Below are 26,918 nucleotides of genomic sequence, written 5' to 3'. Positions count from 1 at the left end.
TAAAGTTAAATTAATCCTATTAAATTTAGTATATTTTATTATAATAAGGAACTCTATTTTAAATAAATGAAAAATAAATCGAACAAACGTACTTTAAACTATTTAGTTTTCCTTTATGAAAACAGCTCTGCATGCAAATTTGCAAAGAGAAATAAAGTTTGCAAAACGTATTACTTTTGCATCATATCATTAGTACGCCACAAAATGTACTATTCATTATCTTAAAAACCTCAAGTGTGTTAAAGTATGCATATGGCCTCCTTCCGAAAGTTATAAAACACGAATAATGAATAAAAATAAATCCCAATTATTGTCTTTAACCAAACATTTTATATCAACCGAACTTCAACTTGTTTACATGAAAATTATTAAACCTTAATACGGAAGCGCTGGAGGGACATAAAAGAATTACCAACGCAGGAATAAAAACGGTGGGAAATACAAAAGTTATATTATTATCAAAGCATTGTAAGTGAATTATGATTAATGTGATAGCTATAATTCTATTTCATAATATTCGGTAACAGGTACAGAATTCATGCAAATGTTCCACATGTTTTACGTTTGTTTATTATAAAATTGTGAATTTAATATATGGATGTTTTGTCCATAGAAAGTAATCCAGATCATCCACGATTTCACACAAACATAATCGACAATCTAGAAATTATGTAGATGGAAGTAAGCATTTCTATTGGGCAACAATGTGAAGTACATTATGAAAGTATTTCAGCGAATGGTAGATGGAAAACTTGTTACTATAATAAAGTGGCGACCATTAACGCCATATTGGAAGAGGGCGTGCATAATAAATATTTTCTATAACGCGTATGCATTTAATTAGGTATAAAGTGGGACATTAACAAAAACTTCTGTTCAGTCAATTTAACTATTTTGTATACTTATTACATGCTGTGAAATTTTATTGTTTCGGGTTCTGTAAATAGTCCATTCTGTCCATATACTATTACCATTTGTTTCTAAATGTATAAGACTGTTCTTTGTGGTTTTGTAATAATTAATTAATACGTTCACTACTCCACCGTTAATGCATTTTCTACTACAACCCCTATATTGCCACGTTCCTTTGCGGTGCGCCGGTGGATGTCTTTCCAATGGTCATATGTGGCGGGAGATTGTTGGCACAGCGTTCTTTGAATGTTGTCTCCCTTGTCGCTCTTTAATCTGGTGTTGCACAGATACAATATTACTTTATATATAATGCAGAAAATAGAATTGACAAACATATATTCAATGACGTCATCAGAAACCAATATGAGCGAGGCAGCAGAAGTGTATGTCATTTTTAAGATATACAAGTGTAAAGAATTTAAAGATATTTGTTTGTGTACCATTTATATCAAATGCATTTGTGCGTAAAAATTAACTAATGTCTCTACCCTATGAAAAGCTACACAAATGATGGTAAAAAGTAATGGAATAAACATTTATAACATTTTAGTAAATATTTTTATAAATTGCTTTATAAAAATGATCATTGAACATATGTTTACATTTTTCTATTTGCTTTTATTGCTGTATTGAAATTGTCGTTTAAAATTGATTTCCGATTATTTATTCCATTTGCTGTACCGTGATTTTAATTAGAAAATCCCCGTAATCCTTTGGCACAAATTTTTACTGTCAAAAAAAAGAAGATCAAACTTCTCGTAAATCCCAAATTTAAAGTGCAGGACTATCGGGTCTTGGTGGAACCTCTTGGTCATGGATGCGGCAAAGGCTTTTCAGTGCTTGATCTCAATTTTAACTTTTCAATTCGTCACCGCCGCAGCTCTAACGTTTTATGCGGAGAAGTTGGTACAAACACAATACTGATTAAGACTAGTTTGGTAAATGCCCGCAATTACATGTCTAACATACTGCTAAAACACGTTCTAAACAAACTTCATTTCAAACTGTACAGTAAAAAATGTCTTGCGTCAGTCCTATAGGTCGATTGATTCAATGCCAGTCAAAACGTTTTAAACTGACGTGGTTCCATTGCGTTTGATCCATGTCACGTGAAACATAAAAGTTCATTTATCTAGTCTGTTCCATGCTTCCAGTTACTGGGTTCTTTTGAATCGCCGTTCCGCTCGATGCATATCACACGAGAAATCATGCTGCAAATATGTCCCTTCCACTCGAGTGAACAGTGTATAGATTATGTCATGTTAAAGTTGTTTAGTGTTACATAACTTACGTTTCATTAAACGCGACACCTTTTGCTGGAGTGTCAACAGGCCAGCCACTGATTTAAACGAGTGCGTCACGAACTTGAATAATTATTCTCTGTTTAGCATGAATGCAAGACATAACATCTTATTCAATCTCCCAATGATTTAGTGACCTATTTGCATTCTCATAATATAATTTGATACAGTTATTAGGTAAAACAGAATTTATGTAGCCGTCTCAAATGCTATGATGATTGTAGGATGATTGCTTCCTCCCATATCATTACTCAGAATGTATGTTTTATTAAAGCGTTCGATTAAACCATTACTTAGTGGATCAAAGATTCATTGATTGTAAGTGCAAGTGCACGGGATAATAATTTAAAACCAGTGAATAGAAAAGTGTAAGACAATTACATAACATAATAAATTTTATTTCAACTACAAGGGACTTTCTTTATTGTGCAAAGAAAGCAGCAACAGTTTACGGAGTTTATTATTGTAGGGGCGTAGATGGTAGGCCAGGAACATGTTTGATCGGCCCTTAAAGAAAATTTACATCCGACATTCAAACAATAGGTCCCCTGTAGAATTATCAAATTCACAAATGTAGGTCATAACAGATGACAAAGTCACACACAAAACATGCAAAGTGGGTTAGTGATAATATAAGTATCTACTAATATGCAAATGACCAGCCAAGATGCATGCTTACAATAATGTATGGTAAATACAACACCAAACCTGCAACATTTACAAGTTAAACCTTGACGGGTCACATTCATGGTATATAAATTATAAGTGATATTATATGTGTGTGTTTTGTTTTACGCACAATTATTTATTTATATCTATTTATACACATGACAATCTTGACCGATCAGTAATCTAAGTTCACTGACACAGAGAGTAACTGATGTAACAACATTGTTTTTATAGTCAAACCTGAGTCCAAGAAAACATGCAAATAAAATAATTCAAATGAAAATCTTACAGGCCGCCTAAAATGTTAACAATGGTTAAGGCAGTGATATAACAAACGCACCTAGCTACAGTTTAAGCCGGACTCAGCAATGGTGTTCAAATTACGAAATCCACATATATTTTATACGGTGGTGATCAGGCAAAAGTTTCGTGCCAATCCACGAAACAAGAAAACAATGAACACGTCAAGAAAAGCCAGATATTGACTACGAAAAATATACTCTTAAGCGCGTATCAACCTGTTTAGAAGGGTTCATCTGTTTAACAAAGGCACCTATATCCAAATTTAGTCTTTGTAGACAAATACGACTATGGTAAAGATGTACCTCTTGGTGTTTGTGGTATACTTCATGGCTCCTATTATTCGCGTAATATACCCGATGTTATGTGGAATGTTTGTAATGATAAAACTGAACTGTTGGTGGTGATGGTGTTAGTAGTATCACTTCGGATCACGACAATAAGCCACATTGATTTCACCAGAGCACTGTTCAACCACAGTATCGAACTGTAGCATTTACATGTATATTTATATACAATTGATTGTCTTTAGCGCTGCTATCAGTGCTATCAGACCTTTTCGACTATATCAAAAATAACAATATAAGTCGGACCTGTAATATTTTCATTCCGCCAAGTTAATCGACATAATTATGAGGGTTAACCTATTGCATAGTTTAACTGAATGATACTATAATTTGGTAGACAATAATAGTTATGCAGGTGCGTTGTTTTCTTATTTTTTGTTTTGTATTTTATAACTCTTTACAGATATCATCATATTTTAAAGAGGTTTGGTCTACAATGAGCACATTTTTCATATTGATAAAAAACAACAGAAATGTATAATTCGGATACTATGAAATGTTCTTAAAGAAAGAAAAATGATGATTAAGTTCGAAGTGATTTAGTATGAACATGTATAATTATGATGAATAAAATAATATACATTTAATTATCTGCTTTATAGAATATGTAATATTATACCATGCTTTCGTATCTCACACTCGCCAACAGTATCCACATACAATCATTTAATGTTTGGTTTTCATGTTTCATATTTACTATCAATCAATTGTGTATTATGTTACAGACCAAGACACCAATTAATTTTAGGAACATTTATTTTTTGCGTCAAAATTGTCAAACCAGAAACATAGAGTTTTTATTTTCATTTGTATGACATATTCAGAAAATTGAATGCAAAGTGTTCATCTGTGTAATAAATAATTAAAAGAGAGGGAAAATGTGTCCAGCTAACTTATATATATTAAATGTTTTGGGTCTTATTTCATAGCTGATAATCGATTATATTCTGATTTGATAAGAATGTATGACGTATTCCAAAGTTAAAATGTTTAGGAGAATCTGGTAGGATAAAGTGACATTATGCTCATTATTCCGTTGTCTATATCTGATACATTCTGAAAGCTATGTATACAAATGTCATTGTGTGTCACATACGTTACTGAATATTCATCAAAATTAGAAAAAAGAAGAATATGGCGAAATATATATATCATTTTGACTTTTACCTGTGCTCTCAATATTAACAGTCGGATGTCGCATATTGTCACTTTAAATGAAATCAAAGACAAGGCAATCCTACCGAAGAATATCAATATAAAATATGAAACGCAGTCATAGCAAAAAAAAGGATGCAATATCTTTTTCCTAAAGTTATTTTTGCAAAACACTGAAAATTCCAAATCTCAAGAGCATATGTCATTCATAAAATACAAACTGGATAAAGTTCTTCGTAAATACCTGCTTGGTCAGTCATAATGTTCGAACTAATTTGATTGGGGAAGATAAATTTAAGCACACCACATAAGGACAGAATAGAATGCACCAAAAGCATATGCACTTATTAACATATCATAAATAAACCAGATTTGATTTTGAACTCAGAATAGTTGAAAGATAAATATCAATATACTTTAAAATAAAGTTGTGTCTAAATCTGTTTTTGCCATTATACCGAATGCCCACATATAAACAAAACAGCACAATTATTTATAAGCATTTTAGAAATATTTATGATCTTGAATTGAGGTCTAGTATTTTTTACCTTTGTTATTAATGATATGCATCAAATCAAGTAAATATCTGCCAATAAAATACCTTAGCATATACCTTGCTATAAATATTATCGTAAATTCAAAGGCTTACCCCACCATCCGTCGCACTATAAAGAATAAGCAAAACACGCCTAAACAATAATATGTTAATTTGCAAAACTGATTTCAACATTTTTGATATTTGAGACAAATACACCTGTGTTAGAGTGGTTTTAGATAACACCCTGCGCATCTGGTATGTAAAAACAAATTTGTATTTGATTTATACATATTTTCTCTATCTTTATGGTTCTTACATTATCTTTATTGCTGTTAAAATGTCCCGATTATTGTTTTCAATAAATGAACTACCAGTCAATGTGTCAATATGATGATATGCTCAGCCATTTGACCGCAGTTTTAGGTTACTTTATAGCAGACCTAATGGGCATTAGAGGAAAATTGGGCCCATTAATAGTTATGTCTTGCCTATTAAGGGACATTTATAATTCTTTAGTATCTTTATTCCCATTTGTTTTAGGGTTATAACACGTCTACATAGTTTGTGAACGTTCATTTTTAGTTTGGGCAAGTTTGTGCTAAGTTGGATTTTACACTTTCCTCTTTTCTTCTGGGATTTACAAAGTGTTCTAATTGATTTTTCCCCCAAATTTGGATTTAAAATTCATATTTTTGGATTATTTTCATAAGGGTGGTCACTGGATTTAAACAGTCATGTGTATAATGTATTGATCATTCGAGCATTACTAATAGCTCATTTTCAAATACATTTCAACAAAGTGTTTCGATGGTACACCAGTCCGACCATCTAGTCTGAAAACTTAAATACTTAACTCTTATAATTCTTACCCATGTGTGTTTGATTGTAGATTTAAACAAAGCAAACAAACCAAGACATAAGTCATATGATTAAAGAAAGAGCTATACTATTTTTTGTAAGTATCATTAAAAGATGATATTCAATAATCGGTGAATCTGTGCATGTTTCAATAACGACAACTCTGTATTCCTATACTTTCTGGTTTTCCCTTTATGCTGACCCATTTTGAAATGAGATTGGTTGGAATTTTGCGGGCTATTTTTTAGCATTAATTAGTATGCAAAAAGGAGACATCATAAATAGTTCAATTATGGCTGCATTTAAGAAAGGTTTAATTTTACAGTTTATCCCTCTCAAATAATGTTTTTTTTATCTGCAAACCGTTTAATAAGGAAAGCTCTGAATATCTTGAAAATTTCCTTCTTTGCAATCATTTATAAATATATTTAAAAATCAACAACAACAACAAAAGCCTATGAAAATCCAAACAAAAAAGAAATACAGGTCATCTTTAACTGAAACTTTAAAAATAAGTAATGTTATGTGTTCAAGCGTTACTACTGCAATATAATACATATAATTTATAGACTGACACTGTTTTCTAACTAAAAAATATTCTTAAAGAGTCGTTCTTACTACTTGGTGATCTGAACAAGAATGATATGAAAGAATAAGTGCTACATGTACTGAAATTTATATTGTTCTTTAATTAAGATGCATTTCACTGTAAACGGGGCATACGGGTAAACTGTTTAGCAATGAAAGAACGAGGTCTGCAGGTGGTTGTTCTTACATCTTTGGGTTCATTCCCTTCGAAATGTCTGCCTAATTTAAACTTATTTAAGATTCGTATTATATTGAGTAACGTTTACTTATTTTATCAAGTGAACAGTATTTGTATTACATGTATTATTATACTCTTTATCTTCAATGTTTTTTGTGTTTTCTTAAAAATATGAATGTCATTATTTGTAGGTCATTTGTATCATCCAAGATAAATTTAGGAATTTTTAGTTAACCTTTAATGACTTGAAATTTTCAGGCACATGTCCCTAACACATGGCATATAGTATATAATAACCTTATTATGCTCGCTTGTAATTATTCTATTAAGTGGCAAACAGATTTTAAGCTTTTGATGCTTATTTTAACACAATTGTCAATTTCCTTACGCTGATTATTTTGTTGATTAAATTCAGCCTCGTAATTTACATGTTTAACCATGTCAGACTGATTTGCATGACGTTATCTGACCGCGGTTCAGACACGCCTTCCCTTTGATCTTTTCTTTCGATTCACAACTCTAGTGATAATAAAGCAGTATCATCCGACATTCATACAAAAAATTTCAAGATTCCTATCTTACCTCATAAACCACGAGTTAAACGATCAGTCAGTTGTTAAAGTCGTTGGACAGGCTGTATACCTTTTCATTATTACCATTGTAGATCTGGTGTGAGCCAAGGTTTAGCATTGAAGCCATTGTTATTGCATATATTTATATTTCGTAACTCGATAGAAATACAAGGTTACCCCATAGCTTGCACAAAGACCACCCCGCGAATAAGAAAATGAAATGTCACTTTGTATTAGATTTTGTCTTATTCTTTCCTTATTTTAAATGTATCCATAATCTGAGTATTTTTCATTTTCTTTGTCATAAGCTTCGAGCAATTATGATTATTTAGCAAAATAGTTGGTGAACTTATATAATGTATATCTTTAATAATCAGGCGCAAATTTGAAGGTTTTTGTAAATATTTTAACAAGTAGTCGATGCACTTCTTATCAATATATAATAATTTGTTTTATATAATTGAAATTAATGACAGTAATATCATTATGTAATTTTACCATAACATAACAAATATGTATATATATTGTAACGGTGTAAAATTTTAGTACTATTTTCGTACACTCTCCTTTTATCTTAAATCTATGTACCCTCTCTCTTCTTTCGCTGACAATATATAATAGGGTATTTCTTTTTTTGTAAAACTTAAAATATCAACTTGAAAATATAACGGTCCTTTAGGAGGCAGAAATCTTTAGAACTGATCAGGAGCAATCTTTTTTTCAAAACCAAGAAATGACTATTATCCATTCAAATAACCATAATATTAGTTGGAAATAATCCAAATGGGCAAGTAGGAATCCAATTTTTAATAAGATCAGAAATATCCTAAAGCTTCCCCGCAATTTTGGGTTATCGATGATAATCTTATAGCTCGGCTCGGCCTCTTTCATCTTAATGACTTTAATTTACTTGTATATCTCCCAAAATGCTTACTGCCGATTTTCAATCAGACGGAGACCATTGTATAAGTAAGCTTTTGTTTAGGAACATATTGAAGACGATTTATTAATAGTGGATTCTAATAAAACCAATCATAGAAATGGACTCTCCAATCATAAGGCCAATTCAAGTTTAGGTCAATACAATGTATGGAGTAGCTTATTTCCAGACATTTGCAGAATGGTTTCCAATCAAAGAGAAAATCTCTGACAAAATTGCATTATGTCTCTGTCTCTTCCAATGATGTAGAGTTAATCAGGGACGGATCTTAATCAATTTCGTCTCTCTGCATCGCGGGTTGTGAAGCGTCCCATGGTAGCGCTTCAGAAGAACATTAATTTGATGTATTGACGCTATTACTTCGGCGAAGGGAAAAAGAGGGGTTCTTAGGTAGCGGTGGTGAGCGCGTTTGTAACTTGATCAAGATTTAAGTGGATTTTGTTGACGGTGAGATTTCATTCTGATGCAGTATGCATTATTCTCAGATAAAGGCAAATTGGTTATGTCCTCTGATAAGCACCAGACTGGTAAAGAAATAAAAATCATATCTTAAAGTTCAATGGACAAAATGAACGACGGAATATGATTAAAGAGTTATGCATTTAATTACTCTCTCCCTTTTCTTTAGACTTTGTTCTTGCACAGTTTAGGTTAACCAATTTTATTGTCGGTTTAAATAATTGTACATTAATGCTCACTGTAGCTAATGTGTATCCATTTTCTTTAATTTGCATAATACATTCAATATAAACTAAAGTGTAATTGCCAAAACAAAGCAAATCTATTTTAAGATTACCTTATTGGCCATGAAAGTAATTTCAAAGTTTCCTGTAGAGTCGTCACGAGTTATTTCCCTTGTTTTTACCAAATTACCCCATCGGAACCTCATTAAAGTGTCAAATCATATTCGCCGGATGAGCATGCTGACGAAAGCCAAAGTGCTATTACGTTCATGCTCAGATCCTGACATCTTTAAAACATGGTGTAAATAAATCATACGTGGGCACGTGCATAATGGCGTTAATGGGCAGTTTGAATTCTCCGATGACATGGTTGTAAATGGTGTCATCGTATAAAATACGGGTATACTTATATCATTTTTAAATCACTGTTAGAAATATACCCTTCCAAGCTGAAAGAAATCCGATAATTCAACTAAAACTATAGCAAAAGTTCATATGCAAACCGAACTCATGTTTTGTATGACCATTACCTCTCTTTCAAATGATGTGATTCAAAAAGTTATTGTGATCCAAAAGGTACAATAAAGTGTCATTTACTTTGACAGCTCGCTCATTTTTCACATATTTTATCATATTAATATAATTTATTATACCTATTGCATGCATTCTACTGATTCCAGTGTCACAATAAGGTACATTTGACTTCTCTAAATGGATTATTGGACAATTTGATTCTCATAACGAATGAAAAAGGTTCTAAACGGTAAAATGATAATCCAATAAATCAGGCAATAATATGGCTGAAACATTTTATTTCCGGCATCGTCGCTTAGCGATACCGATTAAGGAGAATTATATTTGATTTTTTAAAAAGATATTTTTCGTTGTAGCACCAGTATCACTAATATTATTTATTAGAAAGATTGGAGTCGGCATATGGCAGTGCTTTTGATCAAATCTTTGATTGTTTTAATAGTCTTAGATTAGCGGATGAATATTCAAACTTCGACAAGAATGGACGAACATTAAACTTAGAGTCTTCGCATGATAGTGATGTTTCTGTGAAAGCGGTGTCGACGTCAACACCCAAAACTTTGATATAATATTTGTGAGTTTTTGTCACGAATGTTTGGGAATTGCCCTTTTTTTCTCAAAATGATTCATACACGCTTAAGTGGTTCTTGAAATGGCCTTGCTTGTAGTTTTAGGTTTTACTCTGTTAGGTACACTGTGATGGGAAAAGATAAAACATCATATTGTCTTATTAAAATTCATGCCCTTTGAGGGGCGGGAAATAGTTCGGTTGCAATATTAGTGCGCATTATATTTCAAATATCTGGATAAAAAGTTATGATATAGAAACCTTTCATGTAAAAACTTTCATCTCTTAAAAATGTTTGAGTATAATTTCCGTTTCTATTTAACACTTTTTTCAATGTGGTATTTATTCTCTTTCAGAAATGTTCGTTTATCAGGGCGATAGGTTTTTTTTTCATGTAGGTTAATATTTATTTTTTCTATGTTATCACTAGCCATAACTATTAGCATATAATGATGGCGTAGTTGGGGTGTTAAGAAATGAGTTTTGTAAATGGACGTACCTTATTTGTGATCAAGTAAAAAAATATACATTTACCCCCGTGCAACAAACATTAACATGAAAGCACGTGGAGCATTGATGCGAAATACCAGCGTAGGAATACGTTCCCAGTTTGTTCGTTCAAATAAAAATATGGAAATAGTTATAAAACACATTATCAAGCTGTGAGGGTTTTTTTTCGTAACAAATAGTTTTGATATATTAGTCAATTTATGAAATATCTTTAAGGAACAGCAAAGCAATTAGATTCTTGTCTAAGTAAAGTAGTCAAAACATATTTATTATCGAAAATGAAAATAACTCGCACGTGCAAAAACCGTAGGACTAGGACAAATATCATCTATTGTAGATTGAATTTGTCTTATTCATTTATACTTGAAGGTAAAATAATTCACGTAACGCAAAGAGCTAAATTTTCTTGGAAAAATCTGCTAGAAAATAAATATGAAAATGACATTAAGAATACGGTTTATATTGTACACGTGTACCTCCGCAGGAACGTGGTGAAGCATTTTTAAGGAAACACCGTGTCTAAACGTTTCATATCTATGGTGTTCGGTTTGCGACATAAATTAAAAATTTCTATATAACTCTATTTTATTTAAGGAAACTTTCTGGTTCTATCCAGTTTTATCATTATACATAGAATACCAGTGATGGACATCTTTGGTTGTTTTTGTTTTCTTTTCGAGCATCCACTATTGTTTAGCGCTTGAACGAGGCTAGTTGACTTAACTCTATATTTAGTACTATTTGACTAAAACAAAAGCCAATTACTGTCAGCAAACTGTGTTCATTATTTCCTTCTATATACTTATTCACTGTCATTCTTTCTTGTTAATGTTATCCTTAAGTCTATACTTGATGAAATACTCGGAATGTGATATGCAAAAGTAACTACTTTGGACCTTTACTATGTCTATATTAATTAAACAAATATACTGATATAACCGTACTTTCGATATAGCCGATTTCACTATAAACATTTTTTTTACATAATTTAAAGGAATAAAGAGTGTACGTTTTGCATGGTGTCTATAACTTTGTAACATTGAATTGTCTGTTGATTTATATTTAAAATTTCAATAAAATGTGATACTATTATTCTTATTTTTTTCCCCTTTTTTAGTTATATAATAAGATATGCAATCGTTTCTATGGTAAAATCTTATGTGCCGTAAATTTTAACGAATATAAGGAGTGAAAAGTATCGCATTTTGTTTCAATTCAAAGTGGTGAGAAAATTCTGATATTTAAGCATGATTTAAAACGTTTAAGCATTACCCACTTAATGTTTATATACCGGCTTCAAATGGCGGGTAATAACGGGTAATAAATAAAAAATAGAGTCCCGTTTTATTTATTGATACCCTGTTCCTTATACGAATATAACTGCCAATAAAAAGCATGTAAACTCTTGAAAACCGACACATTATATGGCTGCGGGTTGTAAAAACTCAATGTTAATATTAGACAAAATCATACAGAAAATTACAAGGCCATAAAATGTTCATAAATGTATCATGATTCGCCTTCTTCCGTCAGTATCTCGAGATTTACAGTCAATAAATCGCATGACGGTTTTATCCATCAAACCACGGAGAGGCCTTTAAAAAGGGAGGTAACTTTTAGTAAAAATTATTTACTTACAGAAACATGCAAAAAACTTGAGATTTTCATGAGAAATTCACAGGGTGTTTTGTTTGTTTTTATTTGTTTTCGTTTTCTTTTTTTAACCGAACTCGGTTCAGTAAAGTGTTTTGTAGACTACTCTAGAACAATAGGTCGCATACTGGTACACATTTCTGCTAACGTTTTTGTTTGTTAGTTTAGAAAGTAACGTTGTTGTTTTTTTTTCTTTTGATTTTAAAAATATTTTATTGCTTATCATACCATGACAATTGACTGTACTTAATCAAGCTGAAGAAACAATTAACTTTCTCTTCTTATCTAAAGTGTACATGTATATATTTAAAAGTACTTAGAAATGAAAGCTGAATGCATGGACTGATTCTTGTAGGTTAAACCTTTGCTTGATTACTTTTTCACTTGTATCTTGTATCCATTGAATTTTGTTATAAGTTGAATATTAGACCTCGACTTGTTGAATCAATATTCTAACAAATACTTCAAATATTGTTTTGCCATGGCAAACGGATTTGATCTGGACACAATATAAAAATAAATCACTTTTTTCATATGCGATATTTTATGCTTTGCTTTGGTATACAGGTCAAAAATCAAAATTAAATTCCAGAGCCATGTTTGTAGAATAAAGTCTGTAATTATATAATGCAAAATGAAAAGTAGACAAAGTCCGTCTAATTGTAAGAAATGCAAGTTGATATATCAAGGTACGTATAAAAAACGTAGCACGTGCAGAGTTATATTACCAACACGGAGAATCGGATTGCGCTCCTTTTTTTAAAAGGTCTGTTCGCTTTGTGAAAACACAGTAAATTATGTATTTTAATAAGGCATATAATGATAGGTTTCCCGACGTAAATTAATACGCTGTTTTAAAAGAGAAAATATTTGATAATTATTATAATGATAGTTCAAATGTAGAGCAATATTTTTGGCGGAAAACATATTCATATATTAGAATAAAGTTAAAATAGAGTGCGGCATGATATTTAGCCATGCTACCTTGGCTATTTTTAGATGACCGCGGACCACGTGGTGGTCATGTTATTTGTTAATTTATCAGTTACAACACATAAGCTTGTTACTAAGCAAATTGACTACAAGCAAACAAACATAAAACAATTGTCGACATTCGGCATACATAACATATGTGCCTATATATTCTAAGTCATCCACTGAGGTCCAAAAGCACAAAATTTGAAATTCTTGCATGTATCAAATGTAAAAACTTAACAAAAACAACAACAAAAAACAGCACCAAAAAATCGTTCCTTTAAATATGATATAACAGCACAATCTTATTCAATCTCTACTTAGTTTCATACGAGACATTTATAATACCAAATCTCTTTTAATTTCATAACGAACTCAATTAACCTATATATTGAGAATTCTTTCATTCTCATTTTAGCGTACCTAAAATAAGAAAAAAAGTAAATTCTATCCGGAACCGTGTTAAAACCGGGGCTCTTGAATATCTTTTAAGTGCGCCGGGTAAATCAAACGCGATTCACCTTATTAGTTGAGGTCTTTTAAAATCATAAGGCTGTTTGAGTCGGAGCCCGCTGTTTAAAAATGTTAGGTAGATGTAAAGCTTTCATAATACAACAATAAAGCTGATTTATTATAGTTGGAGTTGATCCTATTAGATTTGTATCTCAGAAGTTTTAAGTAACTCATTGATTGCGGGGATAAAATGTTTTTAAAAGCATAGAGTGTTAAGAGATCATATTTTCTCTCGCCCCTTTTTCTGTGTGAAAATCTTGCTTTTTATTAGATCTAGTAATATGTGGTTATGTTTTTTAAAATCCCAAATGTACTAGTCAGCGTTTTGAATTTGAGAATGACGTATATAAAACAAGTGATGTACATTCTATAGCTAACTCTTCATAGATACATATTATACAAATGGTAATTTTATAGCTAAAACAAAAACAGTCTGCAATTTTTCAAAGTTCAATGACAATATATCATTAAAAAGCAATATAACATATAACATTTTCGATATTCATTTTATTTGTAATTATTTAAGCCTTTTTGGAAGTTGCTTATACTTAGATTGCCGTTTTGTCTCGTTTCTACAGTTTAATAAGCCCGTGCTTTGACTTTTGTCATAGTAATTATTCTTCTCTTTTGTCGTTGTTGTTGTTGTTGTTGTTTTTGTTGTTGTTGTTGTTGTTGTTGTTGTTGCTTTTATGACCAACTTTATGTAACCATTACCACACGCTACTGTGTGATTATTACATCTTTTAGTCCCTTACCAAATGTTTCATCACGGACGAATTGGCCCATAATCATTGGCAACATTTTCTAGTGCAATTAAATTCATTAGATTTTCCCTAATCTCCATTTACAAATTTCAAAACGGACCCAGATATTCATACATGTATTTTTTGTAAACAAAATGCTTATATTGCAAGATGTTTCGACACGCCCTTTCTTAACAAAGTCCCTGTCTATATTTTATTACATAGAGAATTTACCCTCTACCCCTCGCGAGATCATTTCGAACTCGACGCGATTATACCCCGACCTCCTTTGTAGAGTAAGTCAAGATATCCCCACGATATCTTATCTCAATCGTTTAAACAGACATATCATTTGTACTGCTTTTGTGCAATTTTTGCTCTTTTGTGCATAGTGTACCTCTTTGGGTTCGTAAGTTAGCTCTTCCGTAGAAATGCGTATCTTGTCCCGTCATACCAGCTTTGTCAATAACATTTTTCAATATTTCGATCAGATTAGACAATACTTTAGGCCTGTGATACCCTTCTGTATGTATTCAATTTTAGCTGGTGAAAAGGTTTATCGTTGAAATATGACATTTGACCCCGTGACCCAAAGACTTGCGCATTGTGTAGCCGTCACAACAAATTAGGGATTTCCGATAATTATGTATCATTTAGGTAGATCCGTATTGATATGCCATGTTTGAGCAGGAATTTGGTGTGGCGCGATTGATTTCCATTCGTTTTAAAGGTCACTGTGCTCTGTTCGAGTGTCGTATACATGTATATCTAAATACATGTTAGTATAACTTACTACATGCAAGCAGTGTATATTGTATATTTGGACAATTAAATATGATTACGTGTAAACCCATTCGATTCTGTTTATAACATGTATTTTGCTAAAGGGTTCGAACCCGGAACAGCACTCCTCACCGTCCGCCTATATGGCTACCGGTGCTAAACACTGTATTAGTTACAAAGGCCTAAACATTTCCGTTTGTCAGAAGACAGTACATTTGAAACAATGTTTCTAGTGATTTTACAATATAATTCGGTACTTGCCTACAGTTAGGACTAGTAAAGTGGCCAAAAGGAAAATCATTGACTATTTGTTGGATTGCTTATTGTCAAATAATATGTAACACAAATACAGTTTATGTGCAATAACTTGGCTAAACAATCAACAATCAACAATCGACATTCAATGTCTAGCTAGACAATCGACATTCAGCTCAACATTCGATCTATAATAATAATCAAACAATTCTCAAAGTGAATGTTGATCAACAATCAGCTAGACATTCGAAAATTTCTTATGTCGAGCTAGACAATCAACATTCAGCTCAACATTCGATCTATAATAAAAATCAAAGAATTTTCAAAGTGAATGTTGAGCTAGACAATCGACAATCAGCTAGACATTCAGAAATTTCTTATGTCGAGCTAGACAATCAACATTCAGCTCAACATTCGACCTGTAATAATTATCAAAGTATCCTTAAAGTGAATGTTGAGCTAGACAATCAACAATCAGCTAGACATTCGATAATTTCTTATGTCGAGCTAGACAATCGACATTCAGCTCAACATTCGATCTATAATAAAAATCAAAGAATTTTCAAAGTGAATGTTGAGCTAGACAATCGACAATCAGCTAGACATTCAGAAATTTCTTATGTCGAGCTAGACAATCGACATTCAGCTCAACATTCGACCTGTAATAATTATCAAAGTATCCTTAAAGTGAATGTTGAGCTAGACAATCAACAATCAGCTAGACATTCGATAATTTCTTATGCCGAGCTAGACAATCGACATTCAGCTCAACATTCGATCTATAATAAAAATCAAAGAATTTTCAAAGGGAATGTTGAGCTAGACAATCGACAATCAGCTAGACATTCAGAAATTTCTTATGTCGAGCTAGACAATCGACATTCAGCTCAACATTCGATCTATAATAATGATCGAGGTTTTCTTAAAGTGAATGTTGAGCTAGACAATCAACAATCAGCTAGACATTCGATAATTTCTTATGTCGAGCTAGACAATCGACATTCAGCTCAACATTCGATCTATAATAATAATCAAACAATTCTCAAAGTGAATGTTGAGCTAGACAATCAACAATCAGCTAGACATTCGAAAATTTCTTATGTCGAGCTAGACAATCAACATTCAGCTCAACATTCGACCTGTAATAATTATCAAAGTATCCTTAAAGTGAATGTTGAGCTAGACAATCAACAATCAGCTAGACATTCGATAATTTCTTATGTCGAGCTAGACAATCGACATTCAGCTCAACATTCGACTTGTAATAATAATCAAAGTATTCTTAAAATGAATGTTTAGCTAGACAATCAACAATCAGCTAGACATTTGAAAATTTCTTATGTCGAGCTAGACAATCGACATTCAGCTCAACATTCGATCTATAATAATTATCAAAGTATTCTTAAAATGAATGTTTAGCTAGACAATCGACAATCAGCTAGACATTCATAAATTTCTTATGTCGAGCTAGACTATCGGCATTCAGCTCAAAATTCGATCTATAATAATGATCGAGGTTTTCTTAAAGTGAATGTTGAGCTAGACAATCAACAATCAGCTAGACATTCGATAATTTCTTATGTCGAGCTAGACAATCAACATTCAGCTCAACATTCGACCTGTAATAATTCTCAAAGTATCCTTAAAGTGAATGTTGAGCTAGACAATCAACAATCAGCTAGACATTCGATAACTTCTTATGTCGAGCTAGACAATCGACATTCAGCTCAACATTCGATCTATAATAAAAATCAAAGAATTTTCAAAGTGAATGTTGAGCTAGACAATCGACAATCAGCTAGACATTCAGAAATTTCTTATGTCGAGCTAGCCAATCGACATTCAGCTCAACATTCGATCTATAATAATGATCGAGGATTTCTTAAAGTGAATGTTGAGCTAGACAATCAACAATCAGCTAGACATTCGATAATTTCTCATGTCGAGCTAGACAATCAACATTCAGCTCAACATTCGATCTATAATAATAATCAAACAATTCTTAAAGTGAATGTTGAGCTAGACAATCAACAATCAGCTAGACATTCGAAAATTTCTTATGTCGAGCTAGACAATCGACATTCAGCTCAACATTCGATCAATAATAATGATCGAGGTTTTTTTTAAAGTAAATGTTGAGCTAGACAATCGACAATCAGCTAGACATTCGTTAATTTCTGATGTCGAGCTAGACAATCGACATTCAGCTCAACATTCGATCTATAATAATGATCGAGGTTTTCTTAAAGTGAATGTTGAGCTAGACAATCAACAATCAGCTACACATTCGATAATTTCTTATGTCGAGCTAGACAATCAACATTCAGCTCAACATTCGATCTATAATAATAATCAAACAATTCTCAAAGGGAATGTTGAGCTAGACAATCAACAATCAGCTAGACATTCGAAAATTTCTTATGTCGAGCTAGACAATCAACATTCAGCTCAACATTCGACCTGTAATAATTATCAAAGTATCCTTAAAGTAAATGTTTAGCTAGACAATCAACAATCAGCTAGACATTTGAAAAGATCGAATGTTGAGCTGAGTGTCGATTGTCTAGCTCGTCATAAGAAATTTTCAAATGTCTAGCTGATTGTTGATTGTCTAGCTAAACATTCATTTTAAGAATACTTTGATTATTATTACAAGTCGAATGTTGAGCTGAATGTCGATTGTCTAGCTCGACATAAGACATTTTCGAATGTCTAGCTGATTGTTGATTGTCTAGCTTAACATTCACTTTGAGAATTGTTTGATTATTATTATAGATCGAATGATGAGCTGAATGTTGATTGTCTAGCTCGACATAAGAAATTATCGAATGTCTAGCTGATTGTTGATTGTCTAGCTCAACATTCACTTTAAGAAAACCTCGATCATTATTATAGATCGAATGTTGAGCTGAATGTCGATTGTTTAGCTCGGCATAAGAAATTTCTGAATGTCTAGCTGATTGTTGATTGTCTAGCTCAACATTCACTTTAAGGATACTTTGATAATTATTACAGGTCGAATGTTGAGCTGAATGTTGATTGTCTAGCTCGACATAAGAAATTTCTTAATGTCTAGCTGATTTTCGATTGTCTAGCTCAACATTCCCTTTGAAAATTCTTTGATTTTTATTATAGATCGAATGTTGAGCTGAATGTTGATTGTCTAGCTCGACATAAGAAATTTTCAAATGTCTAGCTGATTGTTGATTGTCTAGCTAAACATTCATTTTAAGAATACTTTGATAATTATTACAGGTCGAATGTTGAGCTGAATGTTGATTGTCTAGCTCGACATAAGAAATTTCTGAATGTCTAGCTGATTGTCGATTGTCTAGCTCAACATTCACTTTGAAAATTCTTTGATTTTTATTATAGATCGAATGTTGAGCTGAATGTCGATTGTCTAGCTCGGCATAAGAAATTATCGAATGTCTAGCTGATTGTTGATTGTCTAGCTCAACATTCACTTTAAGGATACTTTGATCATTATTACAGGTCGAATGTTGAGCTGAATGTTGATTGTCTAGCTCGACATAAGAAATTTCTGAATGTCTAGCTGATTGTCGATTGTCTAGCTCAACATTCACTTTGGAAATTCTTTGATTTTTATTATAGATCGAATGTTGAGCTGAATGTTGATTGTCTAGCTCGACATAAGAAATTTTCGAATGTCTAGCTGATTGTTAATTGTCTAGCTCAACATTCACTTTGAGAATTGTTTGATTATTATTATAGATCGAATGTTGAGCTGAATGTTGATTGTCTAGCTAGACATTGAATGTCGATTGTTGATTGTTGATTGTTTAGCCAAGTTATTGCACATATACAGTTTAACATGTACCGATTAGCGTAAAAGCTGAATGAATATTGGATAAGAATGAGTATTAATTGAACTTGGAAGTCAATGAAACATGTTCGAATTTTGCTGAATAAGCAAACTGTAACGTAAAAAAATAAAATTGCATGCTCTTAGATGTCTTCCAACGTTTGACAGTTTAAAACGCACTTTAAAATCGATTAAGAATAGTTTATTTTAACTGACAAGTTGATAAGTAGAATAAATTTCAACTTTAAGAACGCGACTTATATTATACGGTGCAGTTTGTCTTTTCAGCTTCCGGTTGCCAGTTTCTTATATATTTCGTACCCAATGCCCTTCGTACTGTATTGTTTTCGTCCCTGTTTTGACCTGGGTAAATTAGCGGAAAAATCAATTTATTTTGACTGTCAAATTTTACACACAAACAATGGTAGACTATTCTATGATTACACACGTCTTCGTGAGGTTGGTCATTAAGTCTTGAATCAACACATGTTTAAAAAGATTAACTATAAACTTGTCATCAGGTATAAAATGTTACTGAAAAAAGACGCTTTAAAACGCGTACAAAGGTACTGAACCGTTAGCTCATTAAGACAAGGCATGTAATTCAATTTAACACGTTTACATTATTTAAAATGTGTGAATTGACAATTCTACTTTATAATCGACTGTCACCGGGTTAATGATATAGGTAGTTCGGTACTAAAAATGTAAATCAAATATAAGATTACAACTCAATATTTAACTTCTTATTTGAGAGGCTTTCACTTTTACTTTAATTTTATTCCTAAGGAAAAAAATAGTACGTGTAACTTTACTCTCTAATTGTAAGATATTTGCACGTTCTGAATTCCTTGCTTTTAAGGTATAATTTTTATATTCATGTGTATCAATTTCCATTTTCTGTCAAAGGAATGTAAATATTTTTTCACTTCCGTATTTGGGTGCAGTTTTCATTCCGTTGTTGAAAGCAAAAATGCATTTTGAAATTCTTATAGGGAAATGAGCTTTGTCATTCAGTATTGAATACAATGTGAACATACATGGAATATATTTTCAAAGTTATATTTCATTCGTTTTTTAAGAGGAAAACACTTCTAATTTTTAAAGCGAGAATAAAATATATATTCCATAATTTCACAATCATTTCATGTTTTCATTTTATAGTATGCTTAAAAAGAAGCGGGTCTCAAGATATGTATTAATTTCTATGATTTTTAAAAGAAATATCATTTTTATGAGTAAAAATGTTTTCCAGAGTACAAATAAAGTTATTTAACATAGCCTTATGCAGTTCAGTAATCTACAGATATTATATATAGCTTGACAAAATGTACTGAAATTTTGCTTATTCCGTAAGTAATGGTTAAGAAATTTGGTGATCAATATAGAACATTCTGCCATATTTTCCATACAACCCTGGACTGTGAAAAATTAAACATTTAAATGAACTATACGTGTATGTTTTTTTTAGTTTGATATTTTGAAGATATGTAACTCGCCTGGAAGTCTACCACTTTAATTGAATTTTGCAGTATATTCTTATCCTTAATAACATTTCATTTCTTTTAGCGGATACATGTATTCTCATTTTTATTTTCACAATGATTATTTCATGTCCAAAATATTCAGAGAACCGTTTACATGTACTATCAGTTTGAAGGAATGCTTGAACTATATCTGAAATGTGTTATACAGAATAAAAAGATATATATAAAACAAACACAATTTATCATAAAGAATAAACAAATTATCTATCAAATTTATTAAGAATAAACAAATTATCTATCAAATTTATAATGAATAAACAAATTATGTACAAATAGTACATTCATCATGGAGATGTGTATTTGTGCATGTATTAAAGAGAACTATTATTGAAAACAAGTTGGTTACTATCCCTCTTTTTTGAGTTATCTGCCCCTGAACATAAGTTGTTTACTCAAAACTGTTGCAAGCAAAACCTCTTTTAGTGAAAGATTTGCTGACATTTCAATCCCATAATTCTTAATACGAAATAATAGCAAATTTCGTTCAGTTAATACTCTTTTTTTATTGGTATGTTAATTTTTTGAAGCGCTTCAAAATATCTGTTGGTTAGTATTATTTTTAATTTTGCATAAAGAAAAAAGAAGTAAAAATTATTGAAGATGTCTTTGAAAAGTTTAGAAAATCTATGACCATTTTAATTTCCCTGCAACGTTTGATAATAATTTCTACATTTCATGTTCATATTTTGTATTTCTTAAACTGTAAACATTATCTAGTAACACCCTGAGCATATAATTGGTATGATAAAGAAATAAATATTCATTAAGATTAAAACATGAATATTCATTAAAAAATTAAAATTATTCACTTTTAATCATCTTTATAATTTACAGCAAAATTGATATCAACTTGAACCTGTATTTCTCATTTAATATTTATAGATATAATTATGATATATTGATGTAATTTATAGTTATCCAATTAGTTTAAACATGCATTTTTTCCATAACATCTGTATTATAAAGTTAAAATGTGACACGTAATATGTGAATCAATAATTATGTACATTAAATATGTAGGAAAATAGTGATATGCATTGAAATAAATTAAATCTATTTAATAAATGTGCAGCAAACGTGTTTCATTTTGTGATTTTTTAAGATTTATATTTCATTTTTCTAAAATATTTATGCAAACTTTTAATTTGAAAACTTAAGAGAAACGTTAATCAAAAATAATGCACATTTTAGTAATATACGTGTGTTTGTTATTTTAAAGTTTGAGTTAACATTATCAATTATTTAAATTTTCGTTTTAATATGTTTTATTTTAATTAGATATTTTATAAAAACTGCGCGCATGTTTGAATGAAATTATAATATTTTGTTTAATGAATATACTCATTTTAGGCTGCTGGTAGTGCAGTGTAGTGTAGTGTAGTGTAGTGTAGTGTAGTGTAGTGTAGTGTAGTGTAGTGTAGTGCAGTGTAGTGTAGTGTAGTGTAGTGTTGGGCAGTGCAGTGCAGTGTAGTGCAGTGTAGTGTAGTGTTGGGCAGTGCAGTGTAGTGTAGTGCAGTGTAGTGTTGGGCAGTGCAGTGCAGTGTAGTGTAGTGTAGTGCAGTGTAGTGTTGGGCAGTGTAGTGCAGTGTAGTGCAGTGCAGTGCAGTGTAGTGCAGTATAGTGCAGTGTAGTGCAGTGCAGTGTGTTATTATGTATTGTATGTTGTGTATTGTATTGTTTATTGTATATATTTATATTGTATTTTATTTTCTTGTATGTTGTAAATTGTATTGTAAATTGTATTGTATATTGCATTGTATCATATTATATTTATTAAATTGTATATTGCATCGAAAATTGTATTGTATACTGTATTGTATTGTGTTGTATTGTATTGTATTACATTGTGTATTGTATTGTATTGTCACATGTACAATAGTAACATAAATATATTAAACAGACAGGCAAATGTTTTAGATAATCTCTATAGTTTTTTACACTTAACATAAACTTACATATTTAGATTATATGTATAAATATGACAACAAAGATACGAAATTTATTCCAAATTCAAAAATAATAACACTATATATTCTTAGTATATTTAGAATAGTTTAGTTTAAATATATTCGAGCCGTGTCACGACAAAACCAACATAGTACGTTTGCGCCAAGCATGGATTCAGACCAGCCTGCGCATCCGCGCAGTCTGATCAGGATCCATGCTGTTCGCTTACAAACCCTATTACAAGTAGAGAAACTGATAGCGAACAACATGGATCCTGATCAGACTGCGCGGATGCGCAGGCTGGTCTGGATCCATGCTGGTCGCAAACCCACTATGTTGGTTTTGTCGTGACGCGGCTCATTTGTTTAAGCTAGCTTGCAAAACAAGTTCTTGCAATATTACATCATATCAATCACTTTCGAGTCGGTGTACTAGAAGTAACTGGTACTGGTGTTACATGCGAAAATATGCCCGTTGCCCGAGTACGGCTCGAAACAATGATCCCTGGGTTGTGAGATAGACGCCGTAACCACTAGGCCACCACTCCACTGTTTAGGGTGTTCTTTTATTTAGAACAACTAAGATGGAAAGCAATAATGATATAATTTTAGTTTTTACGTGCAATTTATGATGAATTTCCAATTTTGAATATGTTTTGCTCTTTCTTATTCGAGCTTTTCTTTTATATTTTTACACAGCTTAATCGATACAAAAAAATTGGTAAATAAAAATAAAAGTAAATAAGTAAAAATAACGCGTATAAAACAATAAAATTTATTTCTTGTTTTATCAATTTATTTCTTGTTTTATCATTACGGGAAAAAGAAACCACTATTAAATCAAAAATGAAGTATGAAAGGTGATTTAAAAGCAAATGTATTAAAATGACAAGTGTATATTTCTATATAGATGAAACTAAAGCCGACTACTTTATGTGGAATAATGTATTTGATATTAGGTGTAAAGAATGATATAAATTACATCAAATCAAAAAGCCAGACTCCTGTTTAGCCCTTTGATTTAGAACTTGTTTTCAAAACAATAAATTCTTTCATGGCCATAAAAATAATTTATAGAACAGTTAAGTCACAATTAGAAATTCGTATTTGATATATTCAATTTCATACCTGATTTATTCACTCATAAATTACATAGCGATTTAAAGATACTATTTTAGCCTTAACTAGGAGTTACAACTTCACGCATGGCTTCGTTGAGAATTCAGTGCACTTTTTGCTTCGTCGTGGAATAAATTAAGATTTCCGATCTAAATTATTCTTTTCATTTTGCTATACCGTTTAATTTTATGACGTTATTATAACTTTCGTGACGCATGCGTCAAACCCTCTATGGTCGGACAATATTTTAGATCTTATTCTTGAAATATTGTTTATGATTTCGTCTAAAATATTTTTGGATGATTTAGTAGTTCGGCTGCCTTTGAAGATTTGGCCGTCTTTGAATATCGCACATTACATCTTTCAGATATTCACTTGCGGAACCTTTAAAGGGTTTCCCATAAATACTTATTTTCAAAGGCGCATTACGTAAATCAGGCATAAATTTGATTGGCTACGATGTATAACATATATTTTCTATAAATTTGATATCTGATTTTTAAAGACCAGTACGGTATTTGCATCACGGATGATCAATAAAATCTATGCACCAATTAGGAAAACAAGTTTCAAATGTTAATATGTAAATACATGTTTATGATTCGCGTAATTTCCTTTCCTTTTATTCCTTTTAGAAATAATATAAACACATGTTTGGGCATTTTTTGACTAAAACCCTGTTTTTACATTAAGTTGCTGCATGGGTAATTATGCAAGCTTGTGCACATTTATTTCGAATATCTAAAATTGTTCCTATTTATTATCTTAAGACGCAAAGATTGCAAGAAGTGGCCTTTTTGTTTGTTTGTATATGCGCGTGCGCGCATGTGTCTGATTGTGCGTTTGTATGTATATTGTTTTTCTTATTCATTGAAAAATCGATTAACATTTATTTTGATATTATCTACTGTTGTTTATGACCTATCGAATGCATCAAATTGTGTTGGCACATATCAATTTTCCAAACCCGCTCGATTCTTAAAAAAAAAGGACAACGCATACAATACGATGGTCTTATTTTGGTAACGGATACCGTATTTTTATTACAAAATCAATTATTGATTCACCTGATTATTGATTTAGTGTCACTTTCTTTTCAGAAAGAATGTTAGCAGAGTAAAAGAAAAAGAAATCCGGATAAATCAAGAAATGAAGCGAGTATAGCATTGTTCAACTCATTACAAAAAAGTAAGGTAGGTTTTGAAAGAGGGGGAATAAACGCATTTATATTTGGTTTGATCTATTTAAACTGGCGAAGAAACCCTTTGATCTACTTGTAAACTATTTAATGCTTTAGGAAACACATTAATTATGTCTAAAGTGAAGTTTTGTGTCCGTTTTAAAAGTTCACGTTGAATTGGATAAAATTTCAGACAATGAGCCTCTATTGACCAAAAATTAAGGATAAAAAGATTCAACCCGATCAAAGGGTTGTCTTTTAGAATAGCTAAAAATTGAATCTTTCCCGGCTTGTGTATAGGAACCTATAGATGTCAATGGATTTGAAATTTACGATTTTTCACGTTTGAATTCTGACAAGAAAATATTAATTTTGGCCAATGATTACCCGGCCATAAACTTGTTAGTTACATGGTTTAGACAGAACTTACGTAAGGTATCTCTGTAAATAGCCGGCCTAAAGCTATAAAGGTATCTTAATGGCCATTAAGACCCACCGCTTGTATAACAGACCTCGCACGTCTGCATTAGGAGAAACATAACCTATTAAGTATAAAGTTTGAATAGATCTTTTTTTGAAAGACAAAGACAGGCTGATGATCGCCTTCCGTTGGTCAAAGTCTTTGCCGGAGGCTGAGAAAATGCTGGTGTAAATGGTTAAAAAGACTTCAGATATTTATATGGCTTTATTTAGACAATTAGACCGAGTATTGAAGTGTATAGGTCCGATTATTTGCTGTCCTTTTTGACAGACAGGGCTTGTAATTTGGGTTCAATTTGCTTCATGGGGGTAGTTATTTATGCACAATTAGGTATCAATTGGGACACCTCGGTGAAATTTATCCTATGAAGGGGTGTGACGAGCATTTTGTCGTAAGGGGGATTAGTAGATCCTAGGGGCTGGGAAAAACGGAAGTAAGATAAAAAGGACAAATTGGGCGAAATTAATGTATTTTGTGTAGATCTGACCGCATACTTTATCTTCTTTGTGGGAGGTTACAGTAATTCTCCGACTTACATTCTTCAGAGTGTTGTCCCTCTCTGCGTTGAAATAGTATCATCGTTTGAAATATCTGGGTGTCCTAACCGAATACTAGTATCCGAAATCATGCATTTAAAATAATTTACAATGTCGTATTATATGACAATTTTGATAATTTTTACTATCATTACTATAAAGTATTCATCATCATCATCAATATTAGCACCATCATCGTCATCATCATCATCGTCATCACCATCATCATCATTACTTGTACTATTATCATCATTAGCATCATCCTTATTTCAATTGTCTTAATAGGAATCACTTTGTCCTGTTTCATCCCGTTCCGTCCAGTCCCGGTATCTTTTGAGCCAGTACAGATATTAATTTGAAATTTAACTTATATATGCAGGGCCACAAGTTGCCAAAGTCATGTTCCTTTTCACAAATTTATATTTATTTAAGTATCTCAGAGAGAAGTGGTGATACTAAACTGAAACTAAAAATATGAGTAGAGGGTCACCATCAAGTTCGGCAGTTGTTATTTCCCTTTTAATCTTTAAAATGTCTTTAAATTTACATTTACTAGAATATATCTGAAACAAGAACAGATATTCTCTTGAACCTATATATATGAACATATGAACATATAATTATGTATGAATTGCCAAAATTAAGTTTTGCAACTGTTAATTGTACTTTTACATAATTATGTCCCTTTTTGCCATTTTTTAGACAATT

General features: G+C 31.6%; 1 long non-coding RNA gene across 1 annotated transcript in view; it reads left to right on the top strand.

Moving 5' to 3' along the window:
* The window catches only part of LOC132739020 (uncharacterized), a 53,179-nt gene that overhangs the window by 14,176 nt on the left and 12,085 nt on the right, over positions 1-26,918 (top strand). Inside the window, exon 3 of the long non-coding RNA XR_009626946.1 lies at positions 25,114-25,206. This is a non-coding gene — a long non-coding RNA (uncharacterized LOC132739020). The remainder of the gene's footprint in view (positions 1-25,113; positions 25,207-26,918) is intronic.

This window comes from Ruditapes philippinarum, unplaced genomic scaffold, assembly GCF_026571515.1.
Source record: "Ruditapes philippinarum isolate M1 unplaced genomic scaffold, ASM2657151v2 ctg1_1_1_1_1, whole genome shotgun sequence".
Classification (NCBI taxonomy): Eukaryota; Metazoa; Mollusca; class Bivalvia; order Venerida; family Veneridae; genus Ruditapes; species Ruditapes philippinarum.
The sequence above is the reverse complement of the archived record's forward strand: the minus strand, read 5'-3'. Positions and strand labels throughout refer to the sequence as shown.